The 12,439-nt window shown below is 54.3% G+C and overlaps 1 protein-coding gene across 2 annotated transcripts in view; it reads right to left on the bottom strand.

Moving 5' to 3' along the window:
- YPEL1 (yippee like 1) overlaps nucleotides 1–12,439 on the bottom strand; it is a 22,745-nt gene extending 10,306 nt beyond the window's left edge. Inside the window, exon 1 of one of the 2 annotated variants that reach the window (XM_045535125.1) lies at nucleotides 12,171–12,439. The gene's annotated coding sequence lies outside the window, so the exon portion shown is untranslated. Of the gene's footprint in view, nucleotides 1–554; nucleotides 614–12,170 lie in introns of those variants that run through there. The other variant, XM_045535126.1, reaches the window with a different exon arrangement.

Genomic DNA, 12,439 nt, shown 5'->3' with positions numbered 1-12,439 from the left:
CCATAAGACAAGAAAATTAGGCATAAAGATTATACAGGAAAAATATGCTCTTATACCATAGTGTAAGAATACAGAGTATCTAAGAATAAATCCAAAGGCCTTTGCAGAGTAAGTTGTGAAACTCTGAGGGACATTAAGGAGACCCAGAGAAATGGAGAGAAACGCCACAGGACCAGCAGATGCTGTGAAGCCGTGACTCCCCCGAGAGCACACCTCGTTCCTCCACACGGCAGCCGTGAGGACGGTGTGGCTCCGGCACGAGACAGAACATGTCAATGCCACACGAAACACAGCCCAGGAACAGATCCCCGCGTAGACGGCCACCAGACAGCACAGTGATGGCACTGCAGTGCCCCGAGAAAGAACACATTTTTCGAAAAGAGACGGTGCCGGCAATTGGGTGTCTCCAGGAAAAGAGAAACAAAGCTGGCTCCTATTTCATCCCAGAAGCAAAAATTAACAGTTGATCACATTTCTCAACAGAGACCACCACCTAACAGGAACTTCCTGGAAGAAATTTCTGTACACGGTAACATATATAAATATACACACACCTCTGTCTTCTTAAATGAAGCCAATTTCTTTCATCAATATATGTTAAAGAATTTCTGGGCCGGGCGCGGTGGCTCACGCCTGTCATCCGAGCACTCTGGGAGGCCGAGGCGGGCGGATTGTTTGAGCTCAGGAGTTCCAGACCAGCCTGAGCAAGAGCAAGACCCCGTCTCTACTAAAAATAGAAAGAAATTATATGGACAGCTAAAAATATATATAGAAAAAATTAGCCGGGCATGGTGGCGCATGCCTGTAGTCCCAGCTACTCGGGAGGCTGAGGCAGGAGGATTGCTTGAGCCCAGGAGTTTGAGGTTGCTGTGAGCAAGGCCGATGCCACGGCACTCTAGCCCCGGCAACAGAGTTAGACTCTGTCTCAAAAAAAAAAAAAAAAAAGAATTTCTGAAGAAGTCTGATCATGTTGGATATTCCTGACTGGTGATTCCCTGAAAATCTTAAACTCTTTCCCCCACTAGCTGCTACTAAGTCATTTTGTGCCAATCCTGAGTCTTTAGATTCCTTGGGTTTCTTTAGAATCAAAGACAAAACCTCATTTGTCTTTTTTTGTTTGTTTTGTTTTTGAGATAGGGTCTTGCTCTGTCACCCGAGCTGGAGAGCAGTGGTGTCATCATATCTCACAGCAACCTCAAACTCCTGGGCTCAAGTGATCCTCCCGCCTCAGCCTCCTGAGTAGCTGGGACCACAGGCACACACCACAACGTCCTGCTAATTTTTCTGTCTTTTTTTTTTTTTTGTAGAGACGGGGTCTCACTCTTGCTCAGGTTGGTCTCGAACTCCTTGGTCTCAAGCAATCCCCCTGCCTCGGCTTCCCAAAGTGCTAGGATTATAGACATGAACCACTGTGCCTGGCCACATTTGGCCTTAATACATTAATTACATTTTGTTAGATTTTTATCTGCTGCACTGACCTACAGGACTTTTTATGAATTAGAACGCTGGCATCCCTCCCACCTTTGGTAAACTCGCTGACATGCCCTGGGGAGGTCATGGGGACAAGTGTCGACTTGGTCACCACCCTACATGAGCCCAGCACCACCTCCCCAGCCATGTGTCCCACATGGCCCACAAGGACATCATTAGAGAGTTTGTCAGTAGCTCATTCAAATCCACATGTCCCACAAATTCGTATTGGCCAATAGGATGGAATGAACAGGTTCTGACGTCACTTATGTGACTTCACCTGTGTCGAATCTTTGCTCTAATATCTTCACCCAAGTTTCTTTTTGTTAAAATGATACAAATCAATAAACTTCTGTCTTCTCTCCTTTCCCCTGGCTTCCCTTTAACAAAGACACTAAGAGTATTGAGGGAGGGGGCTGAGAGAGACAGGAATCTTACTCAAAAACTGGTTATTCAGGTTTTAGTGTTCACAGAATCCTGCTCCAAGTAACCTGAATAGAGAATTCCAGAATCTGCCCTTGGCTTTATTCATTGTTTTTAAACAAGTGGTATCACTTTTATTCACCATTAGAAAGGGCAATACCCCTCATTTTTAACCGTCTGTTCCCTTGTAATAAGACAGCACCTTTTTTTTCATTGTTGTAGGGACACTTAACAGGAGACCCAGCCTGTTAACCCGTGCCAAGCGCACGGCTGACTCGGCGTGGCGCTGGACGGCAGATGTCTGCAGCCTGTCCTCCTTACTCACCGGAAAGTTTGCACTAAGATGCCATGACCGTCACTTCTCTAGATGCCTCACAGAAGTGGAATTACACAGTATTTGTCTTTCTGTGTCTGGCATACTTCACTGAGCATGATGTCTCCAAGGTCCATCCCTGTTGTCACCTATTGCAGAATTGCCTTTTTTTTTTTTAAAGCCCGAATAGTATTTCCATAAAGAAAATGTGGAAGATACAGACAAGGGACAGTACTTTTAAAAGTGGCGATTTGCTAAGGGTTTTCTGTTTATTTGGAGTGAATGTCGAACTGCAGACCATATTTTGGAAGAGAAAACGTAGCCCCCTGAACACACTAGAGCAGTCTCTGTAGTCAGTCACCCCTGGGGTCAGGTCCCTTCAGCACTGGTACACCTCTCGTCCCGCTACAAGGGACGCCTTTGCTTGGAGCGCCAGGTGGGGCAGAGCAAACATGGGGCCTGGGGAGGGTGGGGGTAGCAAAATCCGCTAGATGGATTTTTTTAAGCTGGTGATGTGTACACGGATGTCCATTTTATTGATCTTTCTTATCTATAAGTAACATTTTTTTTTTAAAGACGACAGAAAGATATTCCATTAAGTGAAAGTGAGGGCCGGGCATGGTGGCTCACGCCTGTCATCCTAGCACTCTGGGAGGCCGAGGCGGGAGGATCGCTCGAGGTCAGGAGTTCAAGACCAGCCTGAGCAAGAGCGAGACCCCGTCTCTACTAAAAATAGAAAAAAATTATATGGACAACTAAAATATATATATAGAAAAAATTAGCCGGGCATGGTGGCGCGTGCCTGTAGTCCCAGCTACTCGGGAGGCTGAGGCAGGAGGATCGCTTAAGCCCCGGAGTTTGAGGTTGCTGTGAGCTAGGCTGACACCACGACACTCTAGCCCGGGCAGGCGACAGAGTGAGACTCTGTCTCAAAACAAAATAAAAAATAAATAAATAAATATATTTAGAAGTCGTCTAGTGCTTGCAGCAACGTCGCTTCATAGCCAAGTCACGGCACCAAAAAAAATTAATTAAAAAAATTAAAAAATAAAAGTCACCTAGGTGGCTTTGCTAAACCCAGGTGGTAGGAAAAAAAAATCATTACCCAGTGTCCTGGCCCATAAAAGCCACTTGAATATCTGAGGACTGAATACAGAAGGGGGGTCCCTCGCAGGAAGGGTGAGTAAACAGGGTGAAACGCCACGACTTCACAGCAGACGTGGCGACTGCACATCGGGAGCGTGTTAAAGACACGGATCCATGGCGCCTCCGAGGAGCCCCCGCGTGCTCAGGCCTCGGAGCGGCCGCAGGCTCACCCCACCCGGACCCACACGTCCCCACGCTTGAGGACCACGGTCCCCAAAGAGCAGCGCACAAGCCGGGGCCTGCACCAGTGGGCCAGGGCCAGGCCTGCTGTGGCCCCAAGCCGACCCCGGAAGGTTCCGGGAAGGATTCTCATCTACTCGGGTGGGAGGTCCTCTGCCCCGGCGTCGTCACTGGCCAGTCTGAGTCCTGGACCTGAGTCCGAAGCCCTGGAGTGGTCAGACTCTCGCCCCAGACAGGGACTCCCCCTCTGCAACACGAGCTCGCACCTGCGGGCCTGCGAATTCTCAGGCTGTGTCACCCCCCACGCCCTGAGAAACGGGCACCCCTGCGGGCCCGCGGGCAAGCGGCGACTCCAGATCCCAAGTGCTTTCCGCCACTCGGTCGTGCCCGGCCTGAGAGAGACAAGGGTCAGGACGGAACAGTCAAGTTCCCGGGAGGGGACCCTCTCACTGCTAGTGTCTGAGGGGGGAAGAAGCAGTGTGTCCCCATCATTAAGTGGCCAGAGGAGACCCAGCAACCAGCCACCAGGCCCTGTGTTGCCCCAGAGGCCTCCGAGCCTCTCTAGCTGCCCAAAGCCAGTGGCTCCCAGCACTGCCATGACCCTGGGGACCCCAGCCCTGCCTCGCGTCCTTCCCACTCCTGGGCTGTCCCACAGCAAGGCTGAGCCTCCCAGACGTGGGGCGGATGGGATGATACCTCAAACCCCAGCTCCACCCCTCTGCCCGGAGTTGCTCTGAGTCTCAGGTCTCTCGCCTGGAACCGTCATGACGCCACTAACCGCTTCCTGGACTAAGTGGGGCACGACGGCTGAGGGAACCGAGCATGCAAAGCCACCAGCACCACAGAGACGACTCCGATTCCCAAGCAGAAGGGCCTCGCGGGTTCCCAGGCACCTTGCCCGCCTGCCTTACTAGGAGACCTTCACAGTGTCACCTCTACCCTCAGGGTGTCGTCCCTACCCCCAAGGTGTCCTTCCTACCCCCAAGGTGTCGTCCCTACCCCCAAGGTGTCGTCCCTACCCCCAAGGTGTCCTTCCTACCCCCAAGGTGTCCTTCCTACCCCCAAGGTGTCCTTCCTACCTCCAAGGTGTCGTCCCTACCCCCAAGGTGTCGTCCCTACCCCCAAGGTGTCGTCCCTACCCCCAAGGTGTCCTTCCTACCCCCAAGGCGTCGTCCCTACCCCCAAGGTGTCGTCCCTACCCCCAAGGTGTCGTCCCTACCCCCAAGGTGTCGTCCCTACCCCCAAGGTGTCCTTCCTACCCCCAAGGCGTCGTCCCTACCCCCAAGGTGTCGTCCCTACCCCCAAGGTGTCCTTCCTACCCCCAAGGTGTCGTCCCTACCCCCAAGGTGTCGTCCCTACCCCCAAGGTGTCCTTCCTACCCCCAAGGTGTCGTCCCTACCCCCAAGGTGTCCTTCCTACCCCCAAGGTGTCGTCCCTACCCCCAAGGTGTCCTTCCTACCCCCAAGGTGTCCTTCCTACCCCCAAGGTGTCGTCCCTACCCCCAAGGTGTCGTCCCTACCCCCAAGGTGTCCTTCCTACCCCCAAGGTGTCGTCCCTACCCCCAAGGTGTCCTTCCTACCCCCAAGGCGTCGTCCCTACCCCCAAGGTGTCCTTCCTACCCCCAAGGTGTCCTTCCTACCCCCAAGGTGTCGTCCCTACCCCCAAGGTGTCGTCCCTACCCCCAAGGTGTCCTTCCTACCCCCAAGGTGTCGTCCCTACCCCCAAGGTGTCGTCCCTACCCCCAAGGTGTCGTTCCTACCCCCAAGGTGTCGTCCCTACCCCCAAGGTGTCGTCCCTACCCCCAAGGTGTCCTTTCTACCCCCAAGGTGTCGTCCCTACCCCCAAGGTGTCGTCCCTACCCCCAAGGTGTCCTTCCTACCCCCAAGGTGTCCTTTCTACCCCCAAGGTGTCCTTCCTACCCCCAAGGTGTCGTCCCTACCTCCAAGGTGTCCTTCCTATCCCCAAGGTGTCCTTCCTACCCCCAAGGTGTCCTTCCTACCCCCAAGGCGTCGTCCCTACCCCCAAGGTGTCCTTCCTACCCCCAAGGTGTCCTTCATACCCCCAAGGTGTCCTTCCTATCCCCAAGGTGTCGTCCCTACCCCCAAGGTGTCCTCCCTACCCCCAAGGTGTCGTCCCTACCCCCAAGGTGTCCTTTCTACCCCCAAGGTGTCGTCCCTACCCCCAAGGTGTCGTCCCTACCCCCAAGGTGTCCTTCCTACCCCCAAGGTGTCCTTCCTACCCCCAAGGTGTCCTTTCTACCCCCAAGGTGTCGTCCCTACCCCCAAGGTGTCGTCCCTACCCCCAAGGTGTCCTTCCTACCCCCAAGGTGTCCTTCCTACCCCCAAGGCGTCCTTCCTACCTCCAAGGCGTCATCCCTACCTCCAAGGCGTCGTCCCTACCCCCAAGGCGTCGTCCCTACCCCCAAGGTGTCGTCCCTACCCCCAAGGTGTCGTCCCTACCCCCAAGGTGTCCTTCCTACCCCCAAGGCGTCCTTCCTACCCCCAAGGTGTCCTTCCTACCTCCAAGGTGTCGTCCCTACCCCCAAGGTGTCGTCCCTACCCCCAAGGTGTCGTCCCTACCCCCAAGGTGTCCTTCCTACCCCCAAGGCGTCGTCCCTACCCCCAAGGTGTCGTCCCTACCCCCAAGGTGTCGTCCCTACCCCCAAGGTGTCCTTCCTACCCCCAAGGTGTCCTTCCTACCCCCAAGGTGTCGTCCCTACCTCCAAGGTGTCGTCCCTACCCCCAAGGTGTCCTTCCTACCCCCAAGGTGTCCTCCCTACCCCCAAGGTGTCGTCCCTACCCCCAAGGTGTCCTTCCTACCCCCAAGGTGTCGTCCCTACCCCCAAGGTGTCGTCCCTACCCCCAAGGTGTCCTTCCTACCCCCAAGGTGTCGTCCCTACCCCCAAGGTGTCCTTACCGGAAGAGCCTGCCCCAGGTCTTAGTGGCCCAAGCCCCATCCTGGGCCTGGCCTATGCTCAGCTCTCGCTGTCAGCCCTTCAAAGGCAGAGATGTGTCTCGCCACACAGGCGCCTCACGAGCATCTCAAGTGGGCTCAGTCCTGACTGTCACCAGCCCTCAAAAGGGCCTGGCAGGCAGTGGCCAGGCCTGGACGTGTGGCCACTGAGAAGCATGTCATGCTGTGTTCCATTGCGCTTTAACTTGGCTTTTAAACTCAATCTCTACTGCTGCACTGGGGAAATCATGGCCAAGTTTTCAAGCAACCATTGTGCAAATGGGCTTTTACAAGATCTATCAGCAAATTAGGAACTGCCTTGAAGTCACTGAAAGGAAAATGCCAGGCAGTTCACCAAGTGAATCATGTCCACTATAGGACACTGTGTCCCCCGAGTTTGGAGGGTGGCTGCCATGCCCTCAAATAGATGTTAATGTGGGGTATGTTTTCAGAGCAAAAACAATTTTCTGGATTCCAGAAATGTCTCTCCTAAAATAAGCGTGTAGAATTATTTTAAGAGAACGTGAATCAGGCCCATGTCCATATGGTGCAGTTAACACACTTCTAAAGACAAAAACATTGAGGAATTAAACCAACACCAAGCAGCTCTGACACTTACTGGGATGGAGTGTGGCCTGCCCGGGCCCTGAGGTGCCCCTTCCTCTGCACACCCCCCCCCCCCCCCGGGTCCTCACCCCTCTCGGGCACCTCTGTCACTCTCTACTCCCGGCTGTTTCACGTTTGCTCCCACTCAGCTGCTCAGCCGCAGCCGGCACGTCCCAGCCCCAGCTCTCCCCGCCCGCACCCTGCGCCCTCCAGGGAGCCACGAGGCGGAAGGAGGCACCAGGCACACAGGGAAGCGAGTGCCAGGGTCAGAGGCTGCAAAGTGGGTTTAGAGCTGGGGCGTTGGCCGGGCGTGGGGATCAAGTGGCCTGGGGGACAGAGTTCCAGGGAGAGTGGGGTGTTCATGGGGTGCCATGTTCAGCCAGAGCCCATAAAGTGGGCCCCAGGCAGGCCGCATGCACTGGGACATCCAGGCCCACCTCTCCAGGGAGGAAAGAGACGAGGGCTAGGAGGTGGCAGCAGCACCTGCCTGGTGGCTTCGCTCCTTCCTCCAGAGCCACCTGGGCCCAGGAGCTTCCCGCCTCCGCCCTCAGGCAGCGGCCCACAGAGGAGCCTCCCTGCCGCCAGTTTTGCTTCTCCCCCCCTCACTGGCCAGGCACTGTCCTCAGGATTAAAAAGATGAAAAGGCCACCACCATCAGAGAGGACAGATAAAACTGCCAGTTCACGGAAAAGGGAACGCTGTGGCCCCGGAACCGTACAGCTGACGCGGCCCTAGTCTAAGCCATTAACTGTATGAGAATCATGTGAGATAACAGCAGTCGCAGGAGATGTATGTTCTTATTAGTCCACCAAGCAGGAAACTGAGGCCCAGAGAGGTTAACCAATCTGCACAAGGTTGCATAGCTGGTAAGCTATGGACCTGAATTCAAAGCCAGAGAGTCTACACCTTGGAACCACTGTACCTGTAGACATATGAGTAGATGTTCCCCTTCACTCATCAATGCAAACTGAAGGCACACTGATTTCTGTCTTATACCTTGCAGGTTGGCAACAATTTTTAAAAAGTTGATAACACCACTGGCGAAGGCACCCTGCGACCCAGCTGTTTGGCAACAGCCCTCAAACATTCCTGGGCGCAAGGGGCTCCTTCCCAGGAGTTTATCTGCATGCCGGCACATGTACAAAATTACTGGATCAAAGTTGTTAAGATGCCTGGAAGAACAAAAGATTTGAAACCACCTCGAGTCTAGCCAAAGGGACTGGCCACGCGCACCAACGAACAAGTACCAGAAATATTTCCAATGTGGGGCTTCAGGCTGGGGACAGGAAGAGCAGCGAAGGTGATTTCCTTTTCACTGTCCACTTTCTTGTACCTTTTCATTTTGATGCCAAGCGTATGTACTGACTTTGAACTCACACGCAGAGCACATGCAGTCACAGGTGTGGAAAGGCCTGGAAGGATTTACATCAAAGGGCAACAGCACGGGTGCAATTTGCCTTTGGCAGGACCAGCTTCCCCTTCCACACACATCCACTTCCTCGCTACTTGAATGTGTCTCCCGCACGTTTCAGGAACTGCAGCCTTGGTGCACTGGGAGAGTCGCGCTGCCTCCACGCTGCCCTGAGACAAGCTCCCTGGCCTTCTGTGGACCCCCCACCAGCTCCTGCTCTCTGGGGAAGCCCGGGGGTCCTGCTCCTGCATTGCCCAGTCTCACCCGGGCACCTCGGCCTTCCAGGCCCCCGTGCCCCATCTGTCCTCCCTGCTGTGCTGAGTCCCACCTCCACCGTCTCCCAGAAGATACCGATGCTGTGTTTGCACTGAGCCTTTCTTTTGGGAAGAACCCGCAGTACATTTGTTTATTTCTGCCAGAGTAACAAAGTTCCCCCAGCCACAGCATCAGACACATCCTAGCAGAGGCGCCTCGCTTCCTTGCTAAAAGGAAGGGGGAAAACGTAGGAACTACAGGCTGAAAGGACAGGCACTAGACCTAGAAGGTGGGATGGAAGCAGAAGAAAACAGGTGGGGAATCCAAACTACTTCGTTTAATTCCACACTAAATAAAACCTAAGCAGACACTAAGCCCTGTCTTGGGGCAAGGGAAAAATCAGAGACACGACAAAGAATCAGAAAGGGGGCACTGCTCAGGACGGTGTACACCAGTGACACCGGGGAGGGACAGGTGGCACCATGAGGGAGCGAGCAGGTAGCATCTGGCACGAGAGACACCGTTGCTGGGACAAAGCTGAGAGTCTGACTTGTTTGGCTTGCTTTGAGAGGCTTCTCAAGGTTTGATTCAAAATGTGCCATATATTTTTTGGCTCTGGGACCTCAAGCCAAGCCCTGCTACCTTTTCTGTAAAATGGAGTGACATGTGATTCACAGGGCAGTCCAGAGAGTCACACGAGATGTTAAGGGAAGTGGATCCTTGGTTGCAGTTTAAGTGCCTGACAAGTGCCTCATGACAGTAGCATCCTGTCATTGTTACCGTTAGGCAGAGGGTCAGCAAGCTCGGCACCTCACTAAGCCCGCTGGGAACTCTGGCTCTGGTCCCAAAGACCCTCAGGTGCAGACGTCCTGCTGAATAACGGGTTGGTGGGAGGGTGCTCTTAACCCCTTCTCTGGGGTGTGGCCAACAATGGGTTAGCGCCAGGATTTCCATTTTAATATCATGGCTGACGGGTTTTCAGTCCTCAGCATCTCTAACATAGGAGGAATGTCACTTGGGTGGTGGAACTGATTTCCTCCTCTTAACCTCTTTCCTGAACAAACTCACACTGCCCTCTCCAGAACCCTTAGCCCTCTGTGTCCTGGCTATTCAGAACCTTCTCCAATCTCCACTCCACCTCCTGCCTTGTCAAAATTCCTATTTCCCAGAGCAGCAGTCCCCAACCTTTTTGGCACCAAGGACTGGTTTCACGGAAGACAAGTGTTCCACAGACGGGGGGTGGGATGGGGGGGATGGTTTGGGGATGATTTAAGCACATCACATTTATTGTGCAAACCTCTCTGCTAATGATAATCTGTATTTGCAGCCACTCCCCAGCGCCAGCATCACCACCTCCGACCACCAGGCATCAGAGTCTCACAAGGAGCCATCACATGTGCAGTTTACAGTAGGGTTCGAGCTCCTATGAGAGTCTAATGCCACCGTTGATCTGATGGGAGGCGGAGCTTATGTGGTGACGTGAGGGATGGGGAGCGGTTGTAAATACAGATGAAGCTCTGCTCACTCTCCAGCCGCTCACCTCCTGCTGTGCAGCCGGGTCCCTAACAGGCCCTGGGCCAGTATCGGTCTGGGGGTTGGGGACCACAGCCCTAGAGGTTTCACTTATAATCAGACCTGACTACTTAAAAATTGATTTTTTACAACCCTGCCCTTGCCCCAAAATTGATTCGAAATCAAAGGACTCTCTAATGAAGAGTGTCAGAACAGTTTGAAAGCAGAACTTCCATTGCTTCTTCATACTGAAAACCATTTTCTGTTTATGGGTCTCCCAGGGAGAAACAGACATTACCACTGCAGAAGCGGCCCCTTGGCACAGGTGCTTGTGGAACTTAGTGAAGACAGGCAGGGACCAAATAACAGATGTTATGGGAACACTGCTGTCAACATAAACAGCTTTACAAATTACAGCGCTTCGAAATGGAAAGGCTTAATACCTGGAGCTCAGAGAATGGACCCAGGTCAAGTGCACCACAGCAATGCAGGATGGGAACAATATGGAAACTGGGTCTGGGGTATATTGGGACTGTCTGTGCTATCTTTGCAACTTTTATGTAAAGCTAAAGTTATTCCAAAATAAGTTTATTTTAAAAACAGACTATTGCTCAATTTAGTAATTAAGATCATTCAGTTTTGTTTTTTTTTTTTTAAGTGCCCAATATGGGCCAGACCCTGTGCTACAGCGCCTGTGGGAAGGCAGGATTTTGCCCTGGTGCTAGCCCTAAGGGGCTTCCACAGGTAGAAGACACTCTACACTGTGGGGTGCAAGGGGAAGGGGCACAAAGGTCCAGGAGGTCCTCAGTATCAGCATTCCTCAAACATGCCTCCACTGTCCCCAAAGAGCCCACCGATGGGGGTGGGGGAAACCAGTGCATGATTATGCGACTCAATGATGCCAGATGAAGCACAGCTGCTGGCACGGGGGAGAGGTTCAGCAAACATTTGTTACACCTACAGCTTGCTCAGGGGAAGCACCTGGGAAGGTTCTCCAGGGAAGCTAAGCCTAGCCTTGGGACCTGGGTAAGTCAGGGGCTGGTGGGTGGAAAGAGTAACATTCTTAGCAAAGGAAAGAGCATGTTAAGGTGGATACATTTTATTTGGTTTTCTTTAGTATTTTTTACTTGAGACGGGTCTCGCTGTGTTGCCCAGGCTGGTCTTGAACTCCTGGGCTCAAGTGATCGTCCTGGCTCAGCCTCTGGAGTAGCTGGGACTACACTGCCCCTGGCTAGGTGGCTTCGTTTTAGATAGAGGAAGAAGAAAGGCAACTGAACAGGAAAAGGTTGGGTGGGTATACTGATGTCTTCCGTTCCATTACCTATGTAAAACAGAATCTCAGCCTTCTTTGCATCCTAGAACTCAGCACATGATTTGGACACCGAAGACGTCAACCAGAGGCAAGCACGGGGGAGGGAAGACCCCACTTCGTAGGTCCCAGGCTCAGGCTTTCGCAATCTACGTTAATAAAGCCACAAGTGGCAAACACTGAGGACGATGCATCTTAGTCATCTTTACGTGGGCAACTCGAAAACGTCCCCCCTTCTTAATAAACATCCCTAGCAGACCTCTTTTGTCCTCATTTCCCTCCCCGGCTGCCACCGTATTTGTTAAGGAGGGAACCCAGTGATGGGAACGTAGGCCCCTCTCCTACATCTCGCGGCGGGGGCGGGCGGCAGCGAGGGAGGAAGACGGGGTCAGGGACGAGGCTTCGGGGTCTGTTCCCGGACGGAGTGAGCCAAATACCCACGAATCGCAGAGTCAACAGGGACAGAAGAGCCGACAGGTCGGCCGCCCGCCCCGCCGCCCGGAGCCCAACAGGTGCCCGCGGGCCCCCCCGGCCCGGCCCGGCCGCCACAAAGTAGCCGCCCGCGGAGCTGTGTCGCGCCCGCCCGTACTCACGGCCGCCCGGCGGTCCGCGCCCCGGCCCGCAGCGCCCATCCGGCCGGGCCCCGGTCCCGCGGGCTCGGCTCTCAGGCGGCCCCGGCGCGGCCCGCGACGCGCTGCGGCCGTTGGCGCCTCGGCAGGGCGCGGGGCATCCTCCCGCCGCCGCCCCGCGGGCCGCCTGCCCTTTGTTTTGGAGCCGCGGCCCGGCCCCGCCGCCGTTAACGGCCTCGGAACGCGGCGCCGGCCAATCACGGCGCCGCGCCGCCCGCGCCCCGCCCCTCGCC

This window comes from Lemur catta, chromosome 21, assembly GCF_020740605.2.
Source record: "Lemur catta isolate mLemCat1 chromosome 21, mLemCat1.pri, whole genome shotgun sequence".
Classification (NCBI taxonomy): domain Eukaryota; kingdom Metazoa; phylum Chordata; class Mammalia; order Primates; family Lemuridae; genus Lemur; species Lemur catta.
Note: the sequence above shows the minus strand (reverse complement) of the source record. Positions and strands in the feature narration are given on the sequence as shown.